Source organism: Dendropsophus ebraccatus, chromosome 7 (assembly GCF_027789765.1).
Source record: "Dendropsophus ebraccatus isolate aDenEbr1 chromosome 7, aDenEbr1.pat, whole genome shotgun sequence".
Classification (NCBI taxonomy): Eukaryota; Metazoa; Chordata; class Amphibia; order Anura; family Hylidae; genus Dendropsophus; species Dendropsophus ebraccatus.
Genome location: NC_091460.1, coordinates 61,530,600 through 61,555,770, shown reverse-complemented (window position 1 = coordinate 61,555,770; position 25,171 = coordinate 61,530,600). Strand labels below are relative to the sequence as shown.

Below are 25,171 nucleotides of genomic sequence, written 5' to 3'. Positions count from 1 at the left end.
TGGACAGAGCTGTCAGCATAGAGCACTGTGTTAGACTGGGAAAAATACACCACTTCCTGCAGGACATACAGCAGCTGATAAGTACTGGAAGTCTGGAGAATTTTTAATAAAAGTGAGTTACAAATCTCTGGCACTTTCTGATACCAGTTGATTTGATAGAATTTTTTTTCTTGCTGAACTACCCCTTTAAAGGGGTAGTCCACCCAAAAAATTTTTCTTTCAAATCAACTGCTGCCATGAAGTGACAGAGATTTGTAATTTACTTCTATTAAAAAATCTCAAGCCTTCCAGTACTTATTAGCTGCTGTATGCCCAACAGGAAGTTGTATTATTTCCAGTCTGGAGAGCAGGAGGGGTTTTCTATGGGGATTTGCTCCTGCTTTGGACAGTTCCTGACATGGACAGAGGAGGCAACAGAGAGCACTGGGTCAGACAGGAAAGAAAACACCACTTCCTGCTGGACATACAGCAGCTAATAAGTACTGGAAGACTTAAGATTTTTTAATAGAAGTGAATTACAAATCTCTGGCACTTTATGGCACCAGTTGATTTGAAAGAAAAACTTTTTGGGTGGACTACCCCTTTAAATAACATACATGGTACAATTAGTCAATATACAACCTGTTGAGATGTCTTACAAAAGAGCCCCAGGTGAAGCAAAAACCCCACACCTCTCAGCAAAACCGCTGGAGTGTGACATAATGCAAGTTCCTGTTTAGCTGCCTGTGCCAATATCTACCCTGGGGGATGTTCTTTCCTAGAAGCATTGCTTCTGTAGAATGATACAGTGCAATACCTAAAAAGTGCAAAGACCCTTAGGGGTGGATGCATCACTGTGTTTGCACTATTATTTTGTCTAATAAATATTTTTGCTCAATTCGTAAAGGCGTTTGCACTACTTTTGAGCAGTTTGCTCTAGCTCCTCCCTTTTTACTTTCTGCGCTCAGAGAGGACGTGACTTCATATTAGCTACTTTGTTTGTTAGTGAGATTAATCATGTTCGGTTTTTCAGTTTTTGTGCAAAAAAAGGTGCAGCAGTACTCCACTTCGCCCTAGCATAGTTTGTTTAGCCAAACTGTTTTAACCAAAAAATTGTGCAAAATAAAAATTAAGCAAAATTTATCAAGGCACTTCCGCCTAATAATAATATTGGCGCAACAAGTGCAAAAATTTGCACAGCTCATAAAATGTACAACCTTCTCAAAAAAATTGTGCAGATGATGCATCCGCCCCTTAATCTACAGGGGTTTCCCCTCAAAGAACACTTATGACCTGTCCACTGAAGGATGTCTGGTCAGTACAGGTATAAATTGTGGAACAAGGTCTTTCAGCCATGCAGCGATCAGACGTGTGTTGTGCTGCTGGGGCCTGATGAGGTTATCCGAGCACTGTACTCTATCTTCTACAGGACCATAGAACTGAATAGTGTAGCAGCATGCATGTCCTATCACAGCTCCATTCAACCAGGATTAAAGAGGATTCACTGTGGTCAGACCCCTACTAATCAAACATCATTTATCCTGCAGCTGCCCTAAATCCTAGAATTACAACAAAATCATTATAAATAAGCATTTTGTGAACTAGCATGGTAGGAAAGATTTTTGCTTTTTACAGTATGAGATTTACAACAGTGATGAAAATCACCTCTAATGTGACAATACTGAACAGTACCAGCACTAGAAGACACAAAGCCCACACCACCATGATCCATTTATAGTACTGGGATCTTGTTATGTAGTAGAATAGTGCAGCCTCTGCCTCTGTATCACTATAGTTACACCCCTTTTCATACCTCAGTGTATGGTAATATAGGTTCTTACTATATGACCTGCTCACCACAGGTTAGAGGATTAGACAGCAAATCTAATGAACCTGAACAACAAACCTTATGTAAATTCTAATGTTACTATTAACACTTATGTGTAGCCAGTGCATATAATGAGCTAACACGTGAAGGGTAATGATCTCCAGAGTTCACATGAACATACAGGGACATGTATAGGAAGAATGTTATGGTCAACTGGTTTTTGCATGTGAGAGATTTCACCAGACATTTATCTTATTCATGGAAATGTATAAAATATTAGTTGGATATTAAACGTTCCACCTAGATTTTTTTTTCTTTTTTTACCTTGTTACTTCACTTGACATGGACCTTAGTTTTCTTTTTAGAAAGCATTGCAGGATACTTTGTAGCATCTTCTCTCTTGTTTAGAAGTGAAGTAAAAATAAATGCAATGCCAGCAAACACGTTTCCTGAACTTTTTTTTTTCCCACGCAGTAATGCAGCAATTCTTGTGTCTGCAAGAGGCACAAAACCACAGTGATTACGTTCACACTAGGTGGCGCTGGTTTCTTAAATGTTACAGGTAATACAACATTCCCAGGAATATAACATTCAACCCACTCATTTCTCCCAGGGTCCTGTCCACTTCACAAGAGCCCCTTATTGGCCCATGTTACTTCATCAAGACAACTTACACTCATCAGTTTTCATCTGCTCTTTGGTGATTACTTTAATATATCAGACCCTGACCATGAAGTCAGTGACCCAAACATAGTTCTCTACTAAAGGATTTCCCAATAGGCAATCTCCAGAGTGGGAAAGCCAGAACTCTGATGCCCAAACCTGGCCTTCTTCTTTCTGTGTACCGGCCAACAGCATTTCTTACCGCATCTCACCAAGCTAATGTTCTCTCTACTTGGTGGTAGAAGGCCTGCCTTTATCACTTTACTATGCTCCTTCCCTTAGGCATGGTGGTGCAGCGCACTAGCATTACCACACACATCCCCTTCCCATACTGGGCCCCTCCAGGACTTGGGCTCATACCTGTGTCCTCTCCTGTAGCTGTCAGCCCAGATGGCTTCTATCCCCACTGCAAACCACCGCTGAGTACAGCAGTCCACCACTTGCAGCACATGTATAAAACAGAAGCAAGCATATACCCAACTAAACATAACATTATACATAAGTGTAGGTATGCAGTGTCTATTCATACTTTTACACACTTTTGCTTTTAGCTAAAATTATTAGAATTCTATGAAATGCAAAAAATAAGACCTGAAGTGGCTAGGTGACTGTTCATGGGGAAATGTCTAAGTTAGATGTGTGTCATGGTAGGTGCGGGTAAAAATCAGACATAAAGGTGAAGTTTGACTAAGGGAGGAGCTTTACTACGAGAGTAGGGCGTGAAAGTTAGGTTTTCAATGTTCTTGAGTCGACACAGAGTTAGGAAATAGTGAAGAAATGAGTCAGTATCTAGTAGTGTGGAGCGCTCTACTATTAATCTGGTCGTTCAGGAAATTCCAGTTCCTTCACTTATACAAAGCAAAGTAATTAGAAGATTAGAAGTTTGTAAATAAATGATAGATAAACTTTATTCCATAAAATGTCTTATGGATTTCATTGAACAAAGAAAAGGGTGTTTATTGTTTAAGTGCTCAGCTATTTCCCATTGAAACCCCTCTGATTTCCACTTAAAAAGCCACAGAGTTTCATTTTAAACAAAAACAACACAGCTCTCATTGAATTCAATGAAGGAAGGTAAACTGCAAAGAGGTTCTGCTCTGAAGCTTCAAATGAAATCGATGGAAGTGTCTGGACAGGGGAGCCCCCTTGACCTTGGTTCAGAGAAAGAGACTGCACAGTGCTGCATATGGGGCAAGGTTTTTTCCCATGTAAACATGGCATTAAAGAGAGTGTATTTTACTGATTAGAGCCTGATGTTAAAATATGCACTCTGTTTCTATTATCTGTAATTTGTGTCAGCAACTTACCTGACCGTGCTCCAGCGATGTCTGCCCCGGCTGGAGTGCAGCGCCGTCGCTCCGCCTCCGCCGGCCGGGTGACGTCGCGGAGACCCGACGGCGCCCCTAGCGACCGGAGACGCCGTGGGGTCACGTGACTGGCTGTCGGCCGACCGGGACACAGCTGAGTGGCATTGCACTCAGGGTGAGTGGCTTTCAGTTCAGCCACTCTGCATGCAGCGATGCAGCTGCTGTGTTTTGCTCATTAGGAGTCCGGACCAATTAGCTCTGGTCCAGGACCCTCCCTCTGGTATATAGTTCTGAGCCAGCCAGCAGTACATCGCTGGCTATTAGATCAGTTCATAGATCAGTTCTAGTCCCAGCTCACCCTGTCCTTTTCCTGTCATCCCCGTCCTGATTCCTTTTGCTTGACTACTCGTGTTTTGACCTTTGCCTGGACTTAGACTATTCCTTGTTTTCCTGATTCTGTACCTTGTTGCTAGTGTGGTTTGACCCGGATCGTTCATTACTCTCTATTGTGTTTTGTCTGTCTGTATTGTTCTGTGTGTTCACTTACGCAGCGTAGGGAACGTCTTCGTGGTTGTCCGCGACCGCCTAGGGTCGATTGAGGCAAGCAGGCAGGTGACAGTGGGTGGGTTCAGACCTAGGGCTCACTGTCTTGTCGTGTCTGTATCACCTGATTCCTGACAGAATAGCCAGCCAATACTGCCGCTAGCCTTATGGATAACAGGACCGCCATGACTAACATTGTGGAACAGATGCAGAGACTTAATACTATGGTCCAGGAGCTGGCGGTTAGGGTCCAAGACCAGGAGACGGCACCCCGACAGCTTACCGTGACCTCCCCAGTACCCCCGGAACCACCTGTTCAACTCCCGGACAAATTTTTGGGAGACAGGAAGAAGTTCCGTGCCTTTAGGGAGGGGTGCAAATTGTTTTTTAGATTGCGCCCCCGATCCTCAGGAGATGAGACCCAGCGGGTGGGCATTGTTATGTCCCTTCTCCAGGGTCCTCCTCAGGAATGGGCCTTTTCCCTACCTTCTCACTCGCCTGAGTTGCTGACTACTGACCATTTTTTCGCTGCGCTGGGGTTATTATATGACGATCCTGACAGTGCCTCTAACGCAGAACGTCAGTTAACAAGCCTGAGACAGGGCCGTCGTCCAGTGGAAGAGTACTGCTCTGAGTTCAGACAGTGGAGTGGTCTTTCCACATGGAACGACTCTGCGCTCCGGTACCAGTTTCGTGTGGGTCTTTGCGACCGCTTGAAGGATATGTTGGTAGCGTACCCCACTCCTGAATCACTGGAGGATAGTATGACCTTGGCCATCCGGGTTGACCGCAGACTGAGGGACCGACAGAAGGAAAAGAGTACCCCCGATCATTCCAGGTCCTCGAGCTCCCCACCTTCCCATCCCGTTTTTTCATCACCCGTAGAACCTATGCAGGTAGACGTCACTGATGCTAAGGTCAGGCGAGCCCATCGGATGCAAAACCATCTGTGTTTCTACTGTGGAAAGACCGGTCATCAACTTCGACAATGCCCTTCCAGACCAAGATTCTCGCCGGAAAACTCCAGCGCCTGAGACATTATCGAGGGGATCTCTCAGGCGCACAGGTACCCTTTAAAAATAAGTTGTTATTACCCATCTGCTTGTCCGTGGGAAATAAAACTATAAATGGATATGCCCAGATAGATTCCGGATCTTCTGCTAATTTTATTAACTCCACGTTCTTTTCCAGTCTAGAGGTATGTCCCATTCTGCTTCAGCGTCCTGTAAATGTCACAGGAGCTGATTCTGCGCCGTTTGTGCAAGGGGAAGTACGTTATATCACCTCCTGTCTAGAAGTCAAGGTGGGCTCAATTCATGTTGAAAAACTTGATTTTCTTCTCATGCACAATTTGTCATCTGACGTGATATTGGGATTGCCTTGGTTGGAGACACACAACCCTGTGTTTGATTGGTCCAGCCGAGAACTTGTAAGATGGGGTTCGGCATGTGGGTCTCACTGTATTACTGTTGCTTTGGCGGAATGTTCTCCAGATAAGGAGGAGATTCCAGAATTTTTGTGTGATTTTGCCGAGGTCTTTGATGAAAGGGCTGTGGAGGGTCTCCCGCCTCACCGACCATATGATTGTTCTATTGATTTAATTCCCGGTGTTAAATACCCTCGAGGGCGAATTTTTAACCTGTCCTGTCCTGAGAGAGAGGCCATGCGGGAATATATTAAGGACAGCTTACGTAAAGGTCACATACGGCCCTCCTCTTCCCCTATGGGGGCCGGATTCTTTTTTGTTGGTAAAAAGGATGGCGGTCTGCGGCCCTGTATTGATTACAGGGAACTAAACAAAATCACTGTAAAAGATCAGCATCCATTGCCATTGATACCAGATCTTTTTAATCAGATAAGTGGAGCTAAGTGGTTTTCTAAAATTGACCTCCGGGGAGCATATAATTTAATTCGTATCAAGCAAGGAGATGAATGGAAAACCGCATTTAATACCCCAGAGGGCCACTTTGAGTACCTGGTCATGCCCTTTGGGCTGTGTAATGCTCCAGCAGTATTCCAGAGGTTTGTGAATGATGTTTTTCGTGAATATCTAGGACGTTTTTTGGTCGTATATCTGGATGATATTTTAATCTTTTCCCCTGATTGGGATTCGCATGTTAGACACGTACGTACAGTGATGGAGCTTTTGAGACAACACAGTCTATGCGCCAAATTATCTAAGTGTCATTTTTGTATCCAAGAGATTTCCTTTTTAGGTTACAATATTACCCCCAACTCTTTTAGTATGGACCCTATTAAAGTAGCGGCCATCGAAAAATGGCAAAGACCCAACAATCTCAAGGCTCTTCAAAGGTTCCTGGGCTTTGCCAACTACTACAGGAAATTCATTAAGGGGTTCTCTCTCATTGCTAAACCCCTCACTGACCTGACTAGAAAGGGGGCGGATCTAGTACATTGGTCTCCCGAAGCCATGGGAGCATTTGACACTCTTAGACGGTGTTTTTCGAAAGCTCCAGTACTGGTTCACCCAGATTTTGAGCGTCCATTTGTGGTAGAGGTGGACGCATCCGAGGTGGGGGTTGGAGCAGTATTGTCTCAAGGGTCGAGTACCCTGAGCAATCTTCGACCTGTTGCGTTCTTCTCGAGAAAATTTTCTCCAGCGGAGCGCAACTATGATATTGGCAATAGAGAGCTATTGGCCATCAAGATGGCCTTTGATGAGTGGCGGCATTTTTTAGAAGGCGCTAAACATAAGGTTACTGTACTGACTGACCACAAAAACTTGGTCTACCTCGATACAGCTAAGCGTCTCTCTCCTCGTCAGGCTAGATGGGCTCTATTTTTTACTAGGTTTTATTTTGAGATCACTTACCGACCTGGTTCTCGTAATGTCAGGGCTTACGCTCTCTCCCGCAGCTTTAGCCCGGAAGATATCCCCGAGAATCAGGTTGATACGATCCTAAAACCCGGTGTGGTGGTGTCAGTGTTACAACCAGATCTGGTGGCCCTTATCGCAGAGGCCCAAGATGTGGCCCCACCTAACACGCCCGAGTCTCTGCTGTTTGTGCCGCCGAACCTTCGCCTCCGTGTGTTGGAGGAAACTCATAGCTCTGTTTTGGCGGGTCATCCAGGTATCGCGGGCACTAAATATTTGCTCTCCCGCCACTTCTGGTGGCCATCCTGGGCCCGAGATGTCAAGGCATTTGTTGAGGCCTGCGAAATCTGTGCTCGGTCCAAGGTTCCTCGTAGGCCACCGGAGGGACTTCTTCATCCCCTGCCGGCCCCTACGAGACCTTGGACACACTTGTCTATGGATTTTATCACCGATTTACCTGTATCTAAGGGGAAGACGGTCATTTGGGTGGTGGTGGATCGTTTTTCCAAGATGTGCCATCTTATTCCGCTGCGCAAACTCCCCAATGCTCGCCTACTAGCTACCTTGTTCATTAACCATATCCTACGATTGCATGGGGTTCCGGAAGACATTGTCTCAGATAGAGGTGTCCAATTTGTTGCGGGTTTCTGGAGAGAATTTTGTGGTAAACTAGGTATCTCATTGTCCTTCTCTTCTGCGTTCCATCCCCAGACCAATGGGCAAACAGAACGAGTCAACCAGTCATTAGAACAGTTCTTAAGGTGTTTTGTATCTGATACACAGGACAAATGGCGCGACTTCATTTCTCTCGCCGAATTTGCGATCAATAATCACGAACAACGTTCCATTAAGATGTCGCCGTTCTTCTGCAATTATGGCTTTAACCCCAGATACTCCTCGGTTCACTCCGCCGACTCTCTAAATCCTTCAGCTGAAGCCATATTCTCTAAACTGTGCACAGTTTGGGCCCAAGCTCATCAGAACTTGGTCAAAGCCCAAAACTCCTACAAAAAATTTTCTAACAAAAGACGCATATCTGGCCACCATTATACAGTAGGTGATAAGGTCTGGCTAGCTACTAAGAATCTTAAATTGAGGGTACAGTCAGGGAAGCTGGCCCCTAAATACATTGGGCCATACACTATTACTGAGGTTATAAATCCCGTCACGTTCAGACTCAAACTTCCTACGGCGTTGAAAATTCATTCTGTATTCCATAAAGCATTGTTGAAAAAATATATTCCACCTGTCTCTCCATCACCTCCTCCTGCTCCGATCGTCATTCAGGGGGAATTGGAATATGAGGTGGAGAGAATTCTGGACTCCCGCTGGGTTCAAGGGTCATTACAGTATTTGGTCCACTGGAGGGGTTACGGACCAGAAGAGCGTACCTGGGTGGCGACCAGGGACATGCATGCCCCTCATCTAGTCAGACGATACCATACTCGGAACCCGTCCAAACCTGGTCCATGTAATAAGGGTCCTGAGGCCCCTCCTGAAGGGGGGGGTAATGTCAGCAACTTACCTGACCGTGCTCCAGCGATGTCTGCCCCGGCTGGAGTGCAGCGCCGTCGCTCCGCCTCCGCCGGCCGGGTGACGTCGCGGAGACCCGACGGCGCCCCTAGCGACCGGAGACGCCGTGGGGTCACGTGACTGGCTGTCGGCCGACCGGGACACAGCTGAGTGGCATTGCACTCAGGGTGAGTGGCTTTCAGTTCAGCCACTCTGCATGCAGCGATGCAGCTGCTGTGTTTTGCTCATTAGGAGTCCGGACCAATTAGCTCTGGTCCAGGACCCTCCCTCTGGTATATAGTTCTGAGCCAGCCAGCAGTACATCGCTGGCTATTAGATCAGTTCATAGATCAGTTCTAGTCCCAGCTCACCCTGTCCTTTTCCTGTCATCCCCGTCCTGATTCCTTTTGCTTGACTACTCGTGTTTTGACCTTTGCCTGGACTTAGACTATTCCTTGTTTTCCTGATTCTGTACCTTGTTGCTAGTGTGGTTTGACCCGGATCGTTCATTACTCTCTATTGTGTTTTGTCTGTCTGTATTGTTCTGTGTGTTCACTTACGCAGCGTAGGGAACGTCTTCGTGGTTGTCCGCGACCGCCTAGGGTCGATTGAGGCAAGCAGGCAGGTGACAGTGGGTGGGTTCAGACCTAGGGCTCACTGTCTTGTCGTGTCTGTATCACCTGATTCCTGACAATTTGTTTATTTAATTTGTTTATTTTTTTTGTAAATTATTATGGGGGCTGCCATCTTGCCTGGGCTGTTTTAAACAGCATTTAGTGACCTGTCTTCTGGCAAGCCTCATGGACAACAATATACAAGACCTGTCCCTTTGGGGTCAATGTGAAACATTACTGAGCAGACTCTGTGATCTTTAAAGATGTTATTCCACTGGGAGCTGCTGATGTCTAATACTGGTTTTCTGTATACTGGTGTCACATGTTACTGTAAGGCTCCCCTTTGCCCAAGGTATTTATTTTAAATTGTTGACCATGACATACAAGGCCATCCACAACCTGTCCCCTCCGTACAACTCTGACCTGATATCCTGCTACCGTCCCTCACATAAGCTTCGTTCCACCAGTGACCTCCTTCTGCACTCACCCCTTGTCCGTACCTCACACAACCACCTCCAAGACCTTGCCCAAGCCTCCCCCATCCTCTGGAACTCACTACCCCAGCCAATCCTGCTCACATCCACCATCAAGTAACCTGAAAACCCACCTCTTCACACTAGGCTACAACCTATAACAATTCTGCATCACACTTGACTTGCTGCTCCTTTACCTCCTATTTCTCTCCCCCTACCTTATAGATTGTAAGCCCTTGCAGGCAGGATCATCTTCCCCCATGTACCAGTCTGCCATTTGCCTTCATGTAATGTGTATGTGATCTTGTAATGTTCCTGTTTGTTACCCCTAATGCTTGTATAGCGATCTGGAATTAAGGGCGCTTTATAAATAAATAAGAATAATAAAATTAAGCAGAGGTTACAATATTTGCAGAGAAAGAATTGCTGGTTAGTAATAACATTACAGGAGCATAAAGATGTCCAGGAGGGGAGGAGGATGCTTTAAAAGTAAATAATGGTTTTATATTCGTCAGTCATAAAACAGCTTAGGACCTATAACGGTTAGCATTTTAATTTCTGATGCAAAATACCAAGCAACAACCAAATAGAATTGAGACAATATCTGTAGTGATTATGAGCCACAATGTACACAGGACAATAAATCTGCCTTGTAATGGTTACATAGTGATAAAATGAGCACAGTAGTAAATAATCTGCATTCATGGGATACATTTATTTATTATTAGTCATAATTATGTACAATGGCAATCACATTACTTATATGAGTCTGGCTAACAAACACATGCATATACAGGAGACATAAAGTAAAATGAAGATAACATTATTTATGATTATCATTCTCTATACAAGCAAATACTGACACATCGTATGACAGCTCTAAATCACCATAGTGGCCAAAAGGTTGCAAAACCTGATGAGTTTACAGACACAAACTTTGACTTTTCAAGAATTTATTGCATTGTTAGGATTGCTGTCTATAAGATTTAGTTCCTGGGAGAGGATGCTGACAATGATTTCATTCATCCAACCATTCCTCCCAATACCACATAATGATTACTGATACAATTAAGTCTCTTTGGTCAAGATAGAGTATCAATATTTTAACCCAACATTTAATAATACTACTAATCCACCAAGTAGTACCCCTTACCTATATATATATATACACAGACCTCCCATACAGTGACATGTGATACTTTACAATCACAAATAGCAATAATATTTATTTTCGGGGCACACTGTTTGTTTGGCCTGTCATAGCCAGCAAGGTGTAAAGAGAAAACTTAATTCAGCCATTCATAGGAAAGTTGAATGTTCTTCTCTCATTAAAATAAACATGATCTGGACTCACCAGTGATTCATGTGCGTTCCCATTACTCATAAAAGAAACTGACAGGATATTTGGTTGATGGAAATCAGGAAAAAAAATACATCTTTATGGCTGGCTAAAGTTGGGTAAACTCTGCTATTTATAGTAATTTCTGGAGAAAATTCAATTGCTAGTTCTCCATAAAAAGTACAATTCCTTTAGATTGCCAAGTCGTCCCTGCTTCTGTAGAATTAAAAAAAGCTTGTTTTTATGATTTACTAGAAAATGTACGCGACGCTGCCTGGGTATAAATTGTCAGTGTATTAATTAGATTTACCCTCTATACCCAAAAGTTCTGCATTGTTTATGTAAATTGTAACTTACGCACATTAGAAATAAACTTTAAACACCCTAAGTACCTTAAAGCCAAACTGAGATCTCATGTGATAAGACTTTATACAGAGTCTGTTTATATACTGTACAACATTGGCAGTTTTATTGCCCAGTGCATAGACATAAAGATTTTTACCTTATCCAACTCTGGAGCAGGCAACATACATGCAAAACACATGCAGAATCCAGATTTATGCCGCCACCTGCAGTGATTGGCCTTAGGCCTTGTTTATTGTCATTGCATATGATAGCTTAACCGGAAACTGTACTCATTTAGAAAGTATTGTTTTATATGAGTTAATCAGTGAAATTTGTGTATACCTGTAGTGTATAGTTTGGGGGGGTCCTGTATACCTGTAGTATATAGTTGCGTGGTCCTGTATACCTGTAGTGTATGGTTGGGGGGGCTGTCTACCTGTAGTGTATAGTCCTGTATACCTGTTGGGGTAGGGAGGACTACCATTTATTTCTATGGATCTGTTTTGAGGCAGTCACCTCTAGCAACCAATCAGATTCCAGCTCCCTTTTGAAAATGAAAGTAGCAAAAGTAAGTATTAAGGGGGAGGTGTGATCAGACACTGACATCATCTTTGTGAGGTGAAATCTGATCTCCAGAATATTCTTCCATTTATTTCTATGGGTCTGTTTCTTCCCAACACTCTCCTTATGAGCTCCCACCAGGCCTGGCTGTCATATATGTGATTGTGCTTCTTTGGATCTGCACATTAATGTCTTTAAAGCTCTGGCTGAGGATAATTCCCTCACTTGTGCATTGCTGGGGAGACACACAGCTCTAATGATGTAACCTGTGTGTACAGTGTGGAAGTTCTCCTATTAATTTCTATGAGGCTGTCTTTCTCATGCCCCTCCTCTTCTGTACATCTGCCAAGGACGGGACTTTTGCTCTAACCTTCCCGGGCAACCATTGTGTTTGCGTACCAAATTGGGGGTCAAACGGTTCAGGCGTTCAGAAGTCTATAGAGGACAGACATGCATTCATTTTTATTATATTATGGGATATGTAGTCTAAATACACACTGTACAACAATCTGTAAAGTATTCTCCCAGAATATAGTGCAGTGTATTAAACATTAGGAGCTTAGGGCTGGAGTTGTATTACAGTGTATCGAGGAGTGCTGAAATGCATGGTAGGAGCTTGGGGTGTTGAAATGCATAGAATAAGCTTAGGGAGGGCTTAAAGGGGTTGTCCAGTGAAAATCTTTTTCTTTCAAATCAACTGGCATCAGAAACTTATATAGATTACTTCTATTAAAAATTCTGAAGTCTTCCCATAGTTATTAGCTACTATATGTCATGCAGGAAGTGGTGTTTTATTATGACACAGTGCTCTCTGCTGGCATCTCTGGCCAAGACAGGAATTCTGTTTCGGTTTTCTATGAATCCCCATAGAAAACCTCTCCTGCTCTAGACAGTTCCTGTCTCGGCCAGAGATGTCAGCAGAGAGCAGTGTCAGACTGAAAATAAAGCATTTCCTGCAGGACATACAGCAGCTTGTCACGGCCGCGGCGGCGTCCCGTGCTCCGGGCCGCCGCAGCGACTCCCCTCTGCCCCGTGCAGCAGCCGGTGTCCATAGACAGGGACCCGGCGCTGCTGTTACTTCAGCCCCGGGGGGCGCCTCACCTCTCCACGCTCCCGTCCATCGCTGTGCCGGCCGGCGCGCGCGTCCCCGCCTCCTAGGGCGCGCGTGCGCCGGCTGTCTCAGGTTTAAAGGGGCAGTGCGCTCCTAATTGGTCCTTGCACACAATCACTCCCTATATATTCCAGCCCTGCCCCACTACAGGTGTTGGAGCCTCTACATGCTTCCCATAGCGTTTGGCCCAGCTCCCTGTTGTTCCTGATTCCTGTCCGCTACCTGGTCCCTAGTCCTTGTTCCTGATCCCTGTCCGCTACCTGGTCCCCACTCCTTGTTCCTCATTCCTGCTTCCCCGTTATTCTTCAGTTCCTGTGTTCTGCCTGTCACGTGCGGTCTCACCTACAGACCTTTGCCAGTATCATCTCCTGCCTACGGCTCCTGCTACGCCTCGCCTGCCGTCACCAGCAACCGAGCCAGGGGTAGCGACCTGGGGGTCGCCTGCCGCAGCAAGTCCATCCCGCCTTGCGGCGGGCTCTGGTGAAAACCAGCGGCCCCTTAGACTCCGCTCCCTGGTGAGGTTAGTGCCATCGCTGGTGACGGTCCAGTGGATCCACTACTCCAGGCGTTACACAGCTAATAAGTATGGAAATAATTCAGATTTTTTAATAGAAGTAAATTACAAATCAATATAACTTTCTAACACCAGTTGATTCGAAAGAAAAAGATTTTCGCTGGACAACCCCTATAAATACATTTCAAGAACTTAAGAGCTTCTGAAGTGCATTGCAGGAGCTTAGAAAGTGCTTAGCTGCATTATAGGAGCTTAGAAGGTGATAAAGTATATTGTAGCAGCTTGGAGGTGCTGATGTGAAATATAGGAGCTTTGGAGATGCTAAAGAGTGTTGTAGGAGCTAAGGGTTGCTGACGTGTGTAGTAAGTGCTTGGGGAGTGCTGAAGTGCATTGTAGGAGCTTGGGTTGTGCTGACCCGTGTCCTCAGGTTGTGTGTTGTACTGCAATTCAGCTCCATTCACTTTAATAGAACTGAGCTGCAAAACCACACCCAAACTAAGGGCAAGAGTGATGGTGTTTCTGGAAAAAGCAGTCATGTTTTTCTAAGCCTAGATAACCCCTTTAACTACATTATAAGAGCTTAGAAGGTGCTGAACTTGGAGGAGCTAGGGTATATTATAGGAGCTTTAGGGTGTTGAAGTGTAGCTTCCGCCTGCTGATTGGAACTGTGCGATGGTATAAATGTTTTGTTATAAGCCGCATATTTTTGTGTAAAGAGGGGATGTACGGCTAATTGACATGTCAATTCTTTCGACGGAACACAGAATCCGCCCGTGCATAGAATAGTGTCTATGGCATGGGCGGAAATGCACGCCACCGCGTGCGGGGACGAGCAATGGAATACGCCGCGGGTTATATGCGGCAATTCCGTAGTGTGCACGCAGCCTAAGAGATCAAGGTAGGTTTGTGGTAGGGCACAAGTATACTTTATTCAGAGAATCCCTTTAGTGGTGAAAGTTGTGGGCAGACACAGTTTTCCCCTGTAGAAATATAAAAGGAAATTTGGATCTTCATGGGAAATTCTTTTAGGAAATTTTGCAGTTTGGGAACAGAACAAGAAAGGACATCCAAATTACTGTAACTACATTGGTAAAATTCTCTATAGATCTACTATAAATGAAATTGAAAAACATATGTGACAGTAGATTATTACAGTATGTTAGCTTGTGAAGTCTGGAGTAGGTGCGGAGTTCACTGTTCATTATAGAGGTCATCCAATAAGGGATACACACAAGGAATCACAAGTAGATAGGATATAAGCCAAGCCTTTTTAGTTCGCCATATATTATGGAGTACTTTATTTAACAAATAAAAAAAAAACAAAACTTTAGGTATATGTTTAACCATAATTTCCCTTTTCAATTCTATTAATAGGCTTAGACAGTGAATTGTGTCTCCATTACAAGGTAACTGATATGTTAAGTGAAAATTTACAACATCCACATTATTTTTATATTGTGAAAACGTGGAGGCTGGAGCATGCAGTTTGTTAATGAGCAGATGCACACTAAACAGCTTGATTTATCATAGGAAATACTTCAAGGTTTGTTTTAGAGAAAACAATATTTAGTACAAGCATTATATATTTGTTTGCATAGTTATAAAATACTGCGAGCAGGAAACCTAGAAATAACAAACCACATTTACCTCCTCTTTCTGTTCCATCTGGGGCCTGAGCGGCCTAAATCTTTCAGGAAATGCTAACAAATAAAGATGACCTGCTAATAAATTCCAAATTAAATACTGAAGGAAAACATGACATTTCATGCCTAATCGCCATCTGTAATCTCCGCTTCTTACCACATAGGCTGAGTAAACATGGCATTCCTTATTGACCGGTGCTAGAATTAAGTGACTTATATCCTGAAGAGCCAAAGTATGTATGAGAGCCGAAACTAAAGCTAGGCATAGACATAACACTTAACCAGTGGACATGGACATGACTGACCACTCACTGTTAGGATTTTGAGCGAGTATCATCATAGACAATCATGTACTATCCAGTAGCGGACAAAGTTCGCACAGGCCTCCAGAGTGAGCATAGTTTGTGGACACTTTGCTCTCAAATAACTTAGTTTTTCTAATTGTTTTAACTTTCTGATTTCTTAATTTTTGTTAATTTGTATTTAATTTTAACACATTATTATAAGGGAAGCTGTTTTTAACAGCAATATGAGTTATGAATTACAGAAAACCCCATAGACATAAGAACAATAGACTGGAGGGGGCCATATTGACTTCTATTAGAGAGTTTTCTAAGAGTGCTCTATGACCTGTGCAGAGGTCATTGTGGAGTGCTGACCATAACCAATAGTGAATGGTGTAAGACATTAAATTCATTACGTCAGTGCCTATATACAATGTTATAGATGGTAAGTAGTAGCTATAAGGTGACAGTCCTTCCTCTCAGCTACTGGGATACTGTACAACTGAACAGGTTGCACATATGGTATGTGTGTCCTTGCTGAGATATCTAGTGGTTCATCAGAACTAGAGTTAGAGCATTACAGGCTTCTATAGTACATCTAATGACCATGGGAGGCTCCAGTGTTGTATGCTCAATGTGGGGGGAAATAAGCACCTATATAACTGCCATATTAAAAAAAAACCTCTAGAGCTTAAAAGGGCTTTCCATCTTAGAAATAGGGTATAACTAGTGGATTGTTGGGGAAAGGGTTTAACCACTTGGGGTTGGAGAACAGGGGCTCATGTCTCCCCTTAGTGCTCAATTCATTCTATAAAAGTAATGGAAACAGCCAAGTACAAATAGCTTTCTAAGATGAAAAAAAACCCTTTAGTGGAACTGTCCAACCGACAACACAGTATAGGGGATAATGTATCATTGCTGGAGGTCTCACTGCTGGGACCCGCACAATTCTGTAATATGGGCAGCATGGTGGCTCAGTGGTTAGCACTGTAGCCTTGCAGCGCTGGAATCCTGGTTTCAGATCCCCCCAAGGGCAACATCTGGAAAGAGTTTGTATGTTCTCTCTGTGTTTTGGGCACTCTGGTTTCCTCCCACAGGGAGCAATAATTGGCAAACCTGAGTGCTGCAGAACCAGTGTGCACTACACAAATAAAAGCATTATTTTTATTTGTAGCATCAGAACTGAGCAGTGATCTTCTGTGCACACTGCTGCTCCATTCATTATCTATGGGACTGCCAAAGCTAGCTGAGCACTGTACTCAGCTGTGTTAAACCCCAGTGATCTTATACTTAGGGATACACTGTAAATTAGTGCAGATCTTGAACATCAGCTCTAGTTTACAAAGTCTGTTATAGGGCTTGAGAATTGTGCAGATACAGCAGCAAGAACGATCACTGGATTGTTTGTGCAGCCCTTTACTCCCCTATTACCCAGGGAGGAGCAGCTGGCAGACAAGGTTTTGACAGGTTAAAACATTGTGATCAGCCAATTAACGGGCCCTATAGCCCTGTCCAGCCAATAACTGCCTTGTGTAATAGACCCCTTTACCCATTCTGTAGAGAGGGGAGAACGGTTGTTCTTGTGGAAAACCCTTTAATGTGCGTCCACACGTACAGGATCCACAGTAGATCTGCAGCAGATTTGATGGCACAGATTAGATTCAAAGCAAATCTGCAACTTTAAATCTGCTGCAGATCTCCTGTACGTGTGAACGCACCCTTAGGAAAACATAGTACCTATATATTGTCAATATTTCTGTATCAATTCCTCATGTTTTTTAACAAGTGATACTATTATCATAACTTTTCATTAAACAAATACTTTCTATTTTCTGTATTACATAACCATAAACAGAGTTAAAATTCGACAAATTTTGTTTAGAATGCAAAAACTTTATTTAGAACATTGCTAACATTGATCAGAGGGCATAAAACAAACTTTGTACACGTCAGATTACTTACTATGGCAACGGTGACTGTTGATTGATATGGTTGTTTTCAGACAGTAACTATTGTTAGATGTGATCACAAGTAGGTAAAAGAAATCATTGCTACCAGCTAAGTAAAGAGGTAGTGTATGTATTAAGAAGCATTAGGAAATCCAATGTCTATTAGGATCAGAATTTTACTTTCAGTGAGCCCTAATGAAACCAAACCAGGTGTATTCTCTGTCAAGTGTTTACATGACCTGATCTCCATATGAATAGCATGCCGCAGCAAGGTTTTACCTGCCAGCCCAGGGCGGGACTATGAGGTCACTGAGTGTTTCCTGAGAATAACCACCTAATTCATTTACAGGAAGAGTTTTCACCTTGTGACTGGAAAGAACAACTTTATTCGATGTAACTTACGCAGAGAACAATGGCTGTGTGGATTCCAGTGGGCAACAGACCTGGCTTCTGCACATGAAGGTAATGTAGAGCTCAGATTTATGACATTAAAAGGACATAGAAACTGTGGATTAGATTAAAATTTGTCTGTGGTTATGGATTTAGGGTTGGGATAAAGTAATAGAGCGGAATGTAGTTTAGTGATTTAGCACCGCTACTATAATGACAAATATTGTATGATAAATATTTACTCAAAAGAAACAAAAGTATAGAATAATAAAACAATAACTCTAAGCAGACTGAATGCTACTGACGGTCCCAGCAAACCTGGCACTAGATCATGGGACTGCCTGAACGATGTATAATCTATACACTTGTGACCTTAGTAGCAGTCATTGGTTTTGTTGGAGGAAATTCAGAAACATTCCTAATAAGCATACCTGAGTCTCCCTTATCTAACACAGTGACAGATGGTGGTAAGGTCACAGTGCCATGTGCTAAAGAGACAGCCTGAGAAATAGTTGTAAGCAAGTTCTGCTAAATTTACTGACTACGACAGAAACAAAAGTGTTACACTGCAATATTTTGGGAAAGGTCAGATTATTGCTACTGAGCCTTTTACTCACAGGTACAGGCTGGTGTATCAGATGGGCACCTCAGCTGACCTGTGTGCCAGTAATGGTGCGCAGACAACCTGAATAATTGTTGGCTGAATACTCATTGCGCTGACAGCTATCTCTCCTGTTCACCCCATATGCATAAATGTTCCACTCTGAATAAGAAGAGGGGAGGTAAACCATTGCCAGACAACTCTAGAGGTGGCTTATCTATCTTAAAATGAAATGGTCAGTGCTGCAACATGCTTTACGATTTCAATGGGACTGACTGACTTTCTAATATGCATTAAGGCCTCCCAAGTCTCTCCCTACAGATATTGGTGGAGAATTAGGAGACCCCCATACTTATTACATAGTCACTCACAACCAAATTGACAGGGTCAGCCTAACTATGTTGCAAAATATGCTTTTTTGCTGGGCAGAACTTAATGTATTTTGTTGGATTAAAGGATAAAAGTTAAAGGGGTACTCCAGCGAAAATCGTTTGCTTTCAAATCAACTGGTTTAGAAAGTTTATATGGATTTGTAATTGACTTCTATTTAAAAATCTAAAGTCTTACAGTACTTATCAGCTGCTGTATGTCCTGGAGGAAGTGGTGTTTTCTTTCCTGTCTGACACAGTGCTCTCTGCTGCCACCCTAGTCCGAGATTAGAACTGTCCAGAGCAGGAGAGATTTTCTATGGGGGTTTGCTACTGTTCTGGACAATTCCTGTCTCACAAAGAGATGTCAGCAGGGAGCACTGTGTCTGACTGAAAAGAAAACACCATTTCATGCAGAACCTACAGCAGCTGATAATTACTGAAAGACTGGAGATTTTTTTTTAAAAGAAGTAAATTATAAATCTATATGACTTTGTCAAATCAGTTGATTTGAACAGAGTACCCCGTTAATATAAATCTGGAGAGCTCTGCTCCTATTCGGGTAGATATTTGCAGCATCCTGGGCCCAATCGCTGGGTTGCTACATAAGCATTTGTTGTTTTCAATGATGTTTTGCCAGGGTGGACACCATTGTTTGGAAGGCTAGTACTGTGTGTATTTTGAGTTTTCCTCACTATAAAGTAATCATTCCAAGGTGGTTTAACCATACAATGTGAGCGACCCCCCCCCCCCCCATAATGCAGTTTTTGTAATGTTTACTCCTGAGATCTGGAGAGCTAAAGTCAGCTTTACCCACAATAACAATGGCACATTTAGGAAGAGGTAAAAAGAAAAACATTAAAAATAACATAAGCTTTACTTATATGTATATAATTAGGTTTATTGAAAATATGAATTAGATGACTAATAACTAGATTATCCTGAGTGGCAGTGTAAATCCAGCCCTGCCTGAATATAACCACCTATCTCGGTGAGGAAATTGCATCCTATTAAAAACCATAGCCATGTGTGGCAACATGTGAACTTAAAGTAATGCAGCTATGCAGCATGTGTAATATACCTAGGCCTCCATTGTGATAAGATAACTAGGCATACCTAGATGGAATGAATGACAGAATCTCCCACAGTACCATGTGTCTAACAACGTCAGTGCCACAATGTGAACAATGAACTACACAACCACTGGCGTTCAGTCAACATTAACCATTGATCGGTCTAATGGAATTGGCAGAGTACCAACACGGCCTCATCTACTTTAGCAGATTTATTAAGTGCTTAGTCTTCCCAGTTTGTCATTTATACAGGCTCTGCATATTTCTATGAATATTAATATTTTCATGTTACCCATTGTGAATAAGAATATAATGATGTGAACTATTTTCTACATGTTACATTGGAATGATCATTAAGGCAAATAGCCGTATCTACATCTGTCCCCTCCCCCCCATGTTGGAGGTATATGTTGGGATACTGTCAATAGGATATGCTGATGTATACTGTGGCATGCTGGCAAAACGCCCAATGAGTTTAAAGGAAATCTGTCAGCCACTGTAGCAAATTTCTCAATCTAAGACATGATTTACGACACGCTTCCCCTCCTCTCTCCAAAGGCACCCCCCCCCCCCCCCCCCAGCGACCACTGTGACAAGCAGTCAGGGCTCAGTGCCAGAGGACAGGATGAACAGGCATTTACTCATTGATCAGCTGATCGCAGGCCCTATCACGTAGAGCAAGATCAGTCTGTGTAATATGGCCCTTAGTTGAATTAAATCTATGTGTTTTCCTTCTATTATTTTCCTTCTATTTAACATATGATGCCATGGCATATTGCTTGGCATAACTGCTGTTTGGATGCATGGCTATAGAAGGTGCAGGGAGAGCAGTAGTACTCAATAATCCAAACAAAAAAGTCCATGTGAGGCACTCCGTCCCATAAAATCATATACCTTTATTAACTGCACACAAGTATAAAATCCACATGAATAGTGTATAAAGCTTAATACACTATTCATGTGGATTTTATACTTGTGTGCAGTAAATAAAGGTATATGATTTTATGGGACGGAGTGCCTCACATGGACTTTTTCGTTTGGATTGCTGATGCTGACCTAGCAAGCTCCTAGGTGTAGAGTGCACCTCCCTGGATACCTTTGGAACACGGCCAGAACAGGTTTGCATATGTATGATCTCGCAGCACATAATTTTGGTCGATGCGGTGAACTTTGCATTTTGTTCGAGTAGTACTCAATATCTGGTGCCAGGGGACACTAAAAGATGTACCTAATCAGAAGATGCCACTGCTATAAGTGATATATAGTAGGTGGTGGACCCTTTTTGGGTGTTATTACTTATGGTCTTGCAGCAGTCTTAAGCTTGCACATGTAAAGCACCTGGTTTCAATGTGCATCAACCATACTGAGTATATATATTCGATAATAGCATCTCAGAGTAGCTGTAACTGTATTCAGTTTTGTTGCACAGTTCTCAGCTATGGAATATATTACTCAGTGTCGGACTGGCCCACCAAAGGACCGGAGAATCCTCCGGTGGGCCCCCAGCTTTAGAACCTGCCTGACATGTCGTTTCTCACTGGTAATTCATTGGATGACCCCCAAGATCATTTTCTCTGGTGAGCCCCAGATACCCCAGTCCGACACTAATATTACCTATGTATCGTAGTACCTACACAGGTTGTGCCTTGGCCTCAGTAGCCTTAGGTTACTCCTCCAATTTCTGCCTGGTTGTGCACTTTGATCAGCCCAGGCTGCACTACACAATATGGATTTTTCTTGATGCTTTTATGTAATGCGTCATCATTTCATGGTAGCAACACGCTATATTGTCACCTCCAGGCTAAGCTGAGGCCAGACAAAGGTCCCTAACACTAGATAGCACTCAGGCCACATTGTTCTTTACATCTTATTAGCATATTAGTCAGACTGTATGAGTGGCACGGGAGACTAAATAGTTATAATTTACATGGTGCACGTCATCTGCTGTCTGATCAATGGGGAATGCAGCCATTTACAAAAGAAAACATGAAGATATAATCAGATTGGAGGAAAACCAAAGGAGACAGATGTAGACCCTATGTGTCACTATCTTCTACACTGTCAGCCTATAATGCAGTGGTCTGGTTTGTCAGCCTCAGGGATTGAAGGGCTTAATCTATATTAACCAGTCACGTTTCATAATGCGTGGGTCAAGGAGCGGCACTGACCAGTTTTGTTCAGTATTTGCAGCCTGACCCCTGAGTAATGAAGGATCCACATTACAGAATATTCCTGTATATTATCCATGTATGTTTGTGGTGCATTGATAATAGCAGTCTGTGCTAGCCAGCGCTCTGTTATAGCTGCTGTACGAATTGCTTCATGCTGTTTGAGCAGGTAATCTTTAGCATTATTAAATGTCATGCATGAATGGCTGTGCAGGCATTGCACATTCTGGTGCAGTGAAAATGTCTACTTTCTGAGGAAACATAAAATACATACATATTCATCTGATTTCTCTGCGGTACTTACCAGTATAATTGGATATTGTGAGGGCCAGAACATTTGTGACATCTTATTATGATGCAGAATAATATCAGATACTTAGGCACCTACCATGAGGTCTGCGTAAGCCGAGAAGATCCCCGCCCCTAGCCTCCAGCCTCCTCATGGCCTGTAGCTGAATCGGTTTAGTGCCATTTATAAAGGCAAATCTACAACAGGGCTCATTCACGTGTCACATTTTTTACTGTCCTTTTGGAAATTACTTGGAAAAGATAACCACAACTGTATTGTCATTATAACTTGTTATATTTTGCTAAAAGTCTATGGCTATTTTTACACACAGTTTTTTTCAGGTGTATTTTAAGGATTAAAATGGATGTATTACACCTCAAAATATGCCTTTTTACAGTATGTCCATAATGTTTCCTCATTGAATTACATTGAATTATATCCATAATTATTAAAGTGACTGAGAAATAGGTGAGGAATTATAGAGTTAAGTTTTCTGCTTGAAATTTCTTACCTACTCAGCTCTGGCAGAACTTGAGCAGAAATCGAGGGGAATTTGAGCGGAATTCAAGCAGAATTTAAGCCCCATTAACTTCTATAGGATGTGAATCCGTGACTAAAATTCCACTGTGTGCACAAATGAGCGGGAAAGTCCATTATGTACAAATGTTCATATTCCCCAGTGTGAACATACCCTTGTTTTGGATCAAATATGGCCATTTTACATGGGAATTGTGGATGTATTAATTTGAATTGAAATTAGAAAGTGACCCATTAACCCCTAGACGACCCAGGACGTACAGTTACGTCATGGAAGTCTGTCACCAGACGACCCTGGACGTAACTGTACGTCCTGGGTGTTTCTCCCGGTATGAAGCGCGCTCCAGAGCGGAGCACGCTTCATAGCAGGTAGGGGCCGGCTGCAATCAGCAGCCGGCACCTCACCATTAATGACACGCTGCAGCATGTCATTAATTCCTTAAATGCCGCGATGTTTAAGTGTAAGTGACAAGGGGAGTCCCCTGTCACTTACCGATCGGGACCCCCGCAGTGTGACCCGATCGTTGAAACGGACCGCCGGTGGTCTCTCACCTGCCTCCGTGCGGTCCGATCAGCAATCTGCTTCATTGAGCCTGCACAGTCAGGCTCAATGAGCAGATCGCCGATAACACTGATCAATGCTATGCTTATGGCAGGGGTCCCCAAACTGCGGCCCGCCGAGGCCATTTATCCGGCCCCCGCCACAACTCTTTCATTGGTGGTCAGTGAGAAGACTGCTCTCACTGACCACCAATAAAAGAGCTACCCCTTCCGGATCACGCCAGCCTTCCCCGCATCCACACTGCCGCCGACATCCCCGCTGGAGGGATCCCCCAGCAGGTGCAGCAATGTCATCACTGCCTCTGCTGGAGGATCCCTCAGAGATCATGTCCAGGTTACATCCGGGGCGGGGGGTTGGTGGTCCGTGCGGTGCGGAGGAGGCAGGGCGGAAGGGCTGACATCTCACACTGCTCCGGGATCTGCAGTCCGTTGCACCGCCCTCCCGGGGGGTTGGGGGCCCATGTGCAGCGGACCGCAGATCCCAGAGCAGTGTGAGATGTCGGCCCTGCCGTCTGCCTCCTCCGCACCGCACGGACAACCAACCCCCGCCCCGGATATAACCTGGAAATAATCTCTGAGGGATCCTCCGGCATGTTATGGTAAAATGAAAGACACCATTACAAAGTACAACTATTCCTGTAACAGACAAGCCCTTACACAGCCTGTTGATAGAAAACTGAAAGTGATCTTAGAAGGGGAGGAAGGAAAAACGAAAACACTAAGATCAAAATTTGCGCGGTCCACTGGGTCATTTTGGGCCTGGTCCTCAAAGGGTTAAACACACACGGGGGGGGGGGGAGATTTATCAAACATGGTGTAAAGTGAAACTGGCTCAGTTGCCCCTAGCAACCAATCAGATTCCACCTTTCATTTTCCAGTCTGTGAGGAATGAAAAGTGGAATCTGATTTGTTGCTGGGGCACATTTTTTGCAATTTTCCACCATGATTTATAATAAATGTGTCGGCCATCAGTGGCCATACCTCTCCTAAATGGGCCTTGCTTGCTTTTTGCAAATGTGTTCAGTGTGAGATAAGTGGAAAAATCATTGTATTGTTTTGTTTTGCACAAAGTAAGCCTTTTTGATTTTTGATAGCTGCTGCCATGATCTAGAATCGGTTGACGCTATATAAATAAAAATAATTATTTTAAATTTTATTTAAAGGTTATGAACATTTATTTTATAAATTGCGTACAAATCTAATTTCAAAAGTACTGTAATATTAAACAACAACAAAAAAGAAACACAACACCCTCCCCCCTTTATGTTATGTATGTTAGGATTATTCTACATAATAGAAAAATAGATATACGCAATGACAATCGAAACGCTACAGCTTGGGGCCAATTTCAGGCACATTGTCTAAACATATTGACGAGAAACCTAAGCTTGCAGTGACATGTCTAAAAATGAACACCAGGACATCTTAGCCTCAACATGTTGAGCAATCGTCCCTGTGCATATTTGTATTCTACCTGAAAGGAGAGATGTGTTATTGGAGATATGTGTTATTGGCGGCCCCACCTCTGCTGCTCATTGGGGATGCAGACCACAACATTCCTACTTCTTCACTATATCCTATGAATTTCACTGCATCTATTTCATTACATATTCTATGTTTATGAGATACGGCGGCAGATCACTCAAGCAGTATCCAAACTACATTGCAGAATACAGAGGGCAT

At 43.4% G+C, this 25,171-nt stretch overlaps 1 protein-coding gene across 2 annotated transcripts in view; it reads left to right on the top strand.

Moving 5' to 3' along the window:
- The first annotated feature begins 17,860 nt into the window (after nt 1-17,860).
- Nucleotides 17,861-25,171, top strand: part of LNX1 (ligand of numb-protein X 1) — a 131,806-nt gene continuing 124,495 nt past the window's right edge. For both annotated transcript variants that reach the window (XM_069977624.1, XM_069977623.1), the window contains exon 1: nt 17,861-17,963. The gene's annotated coding sequence lies outside the window, so the exon portion shown is untranslated. The remainder of the gene's footprint in view (nt 17,964-25,171) is intronic.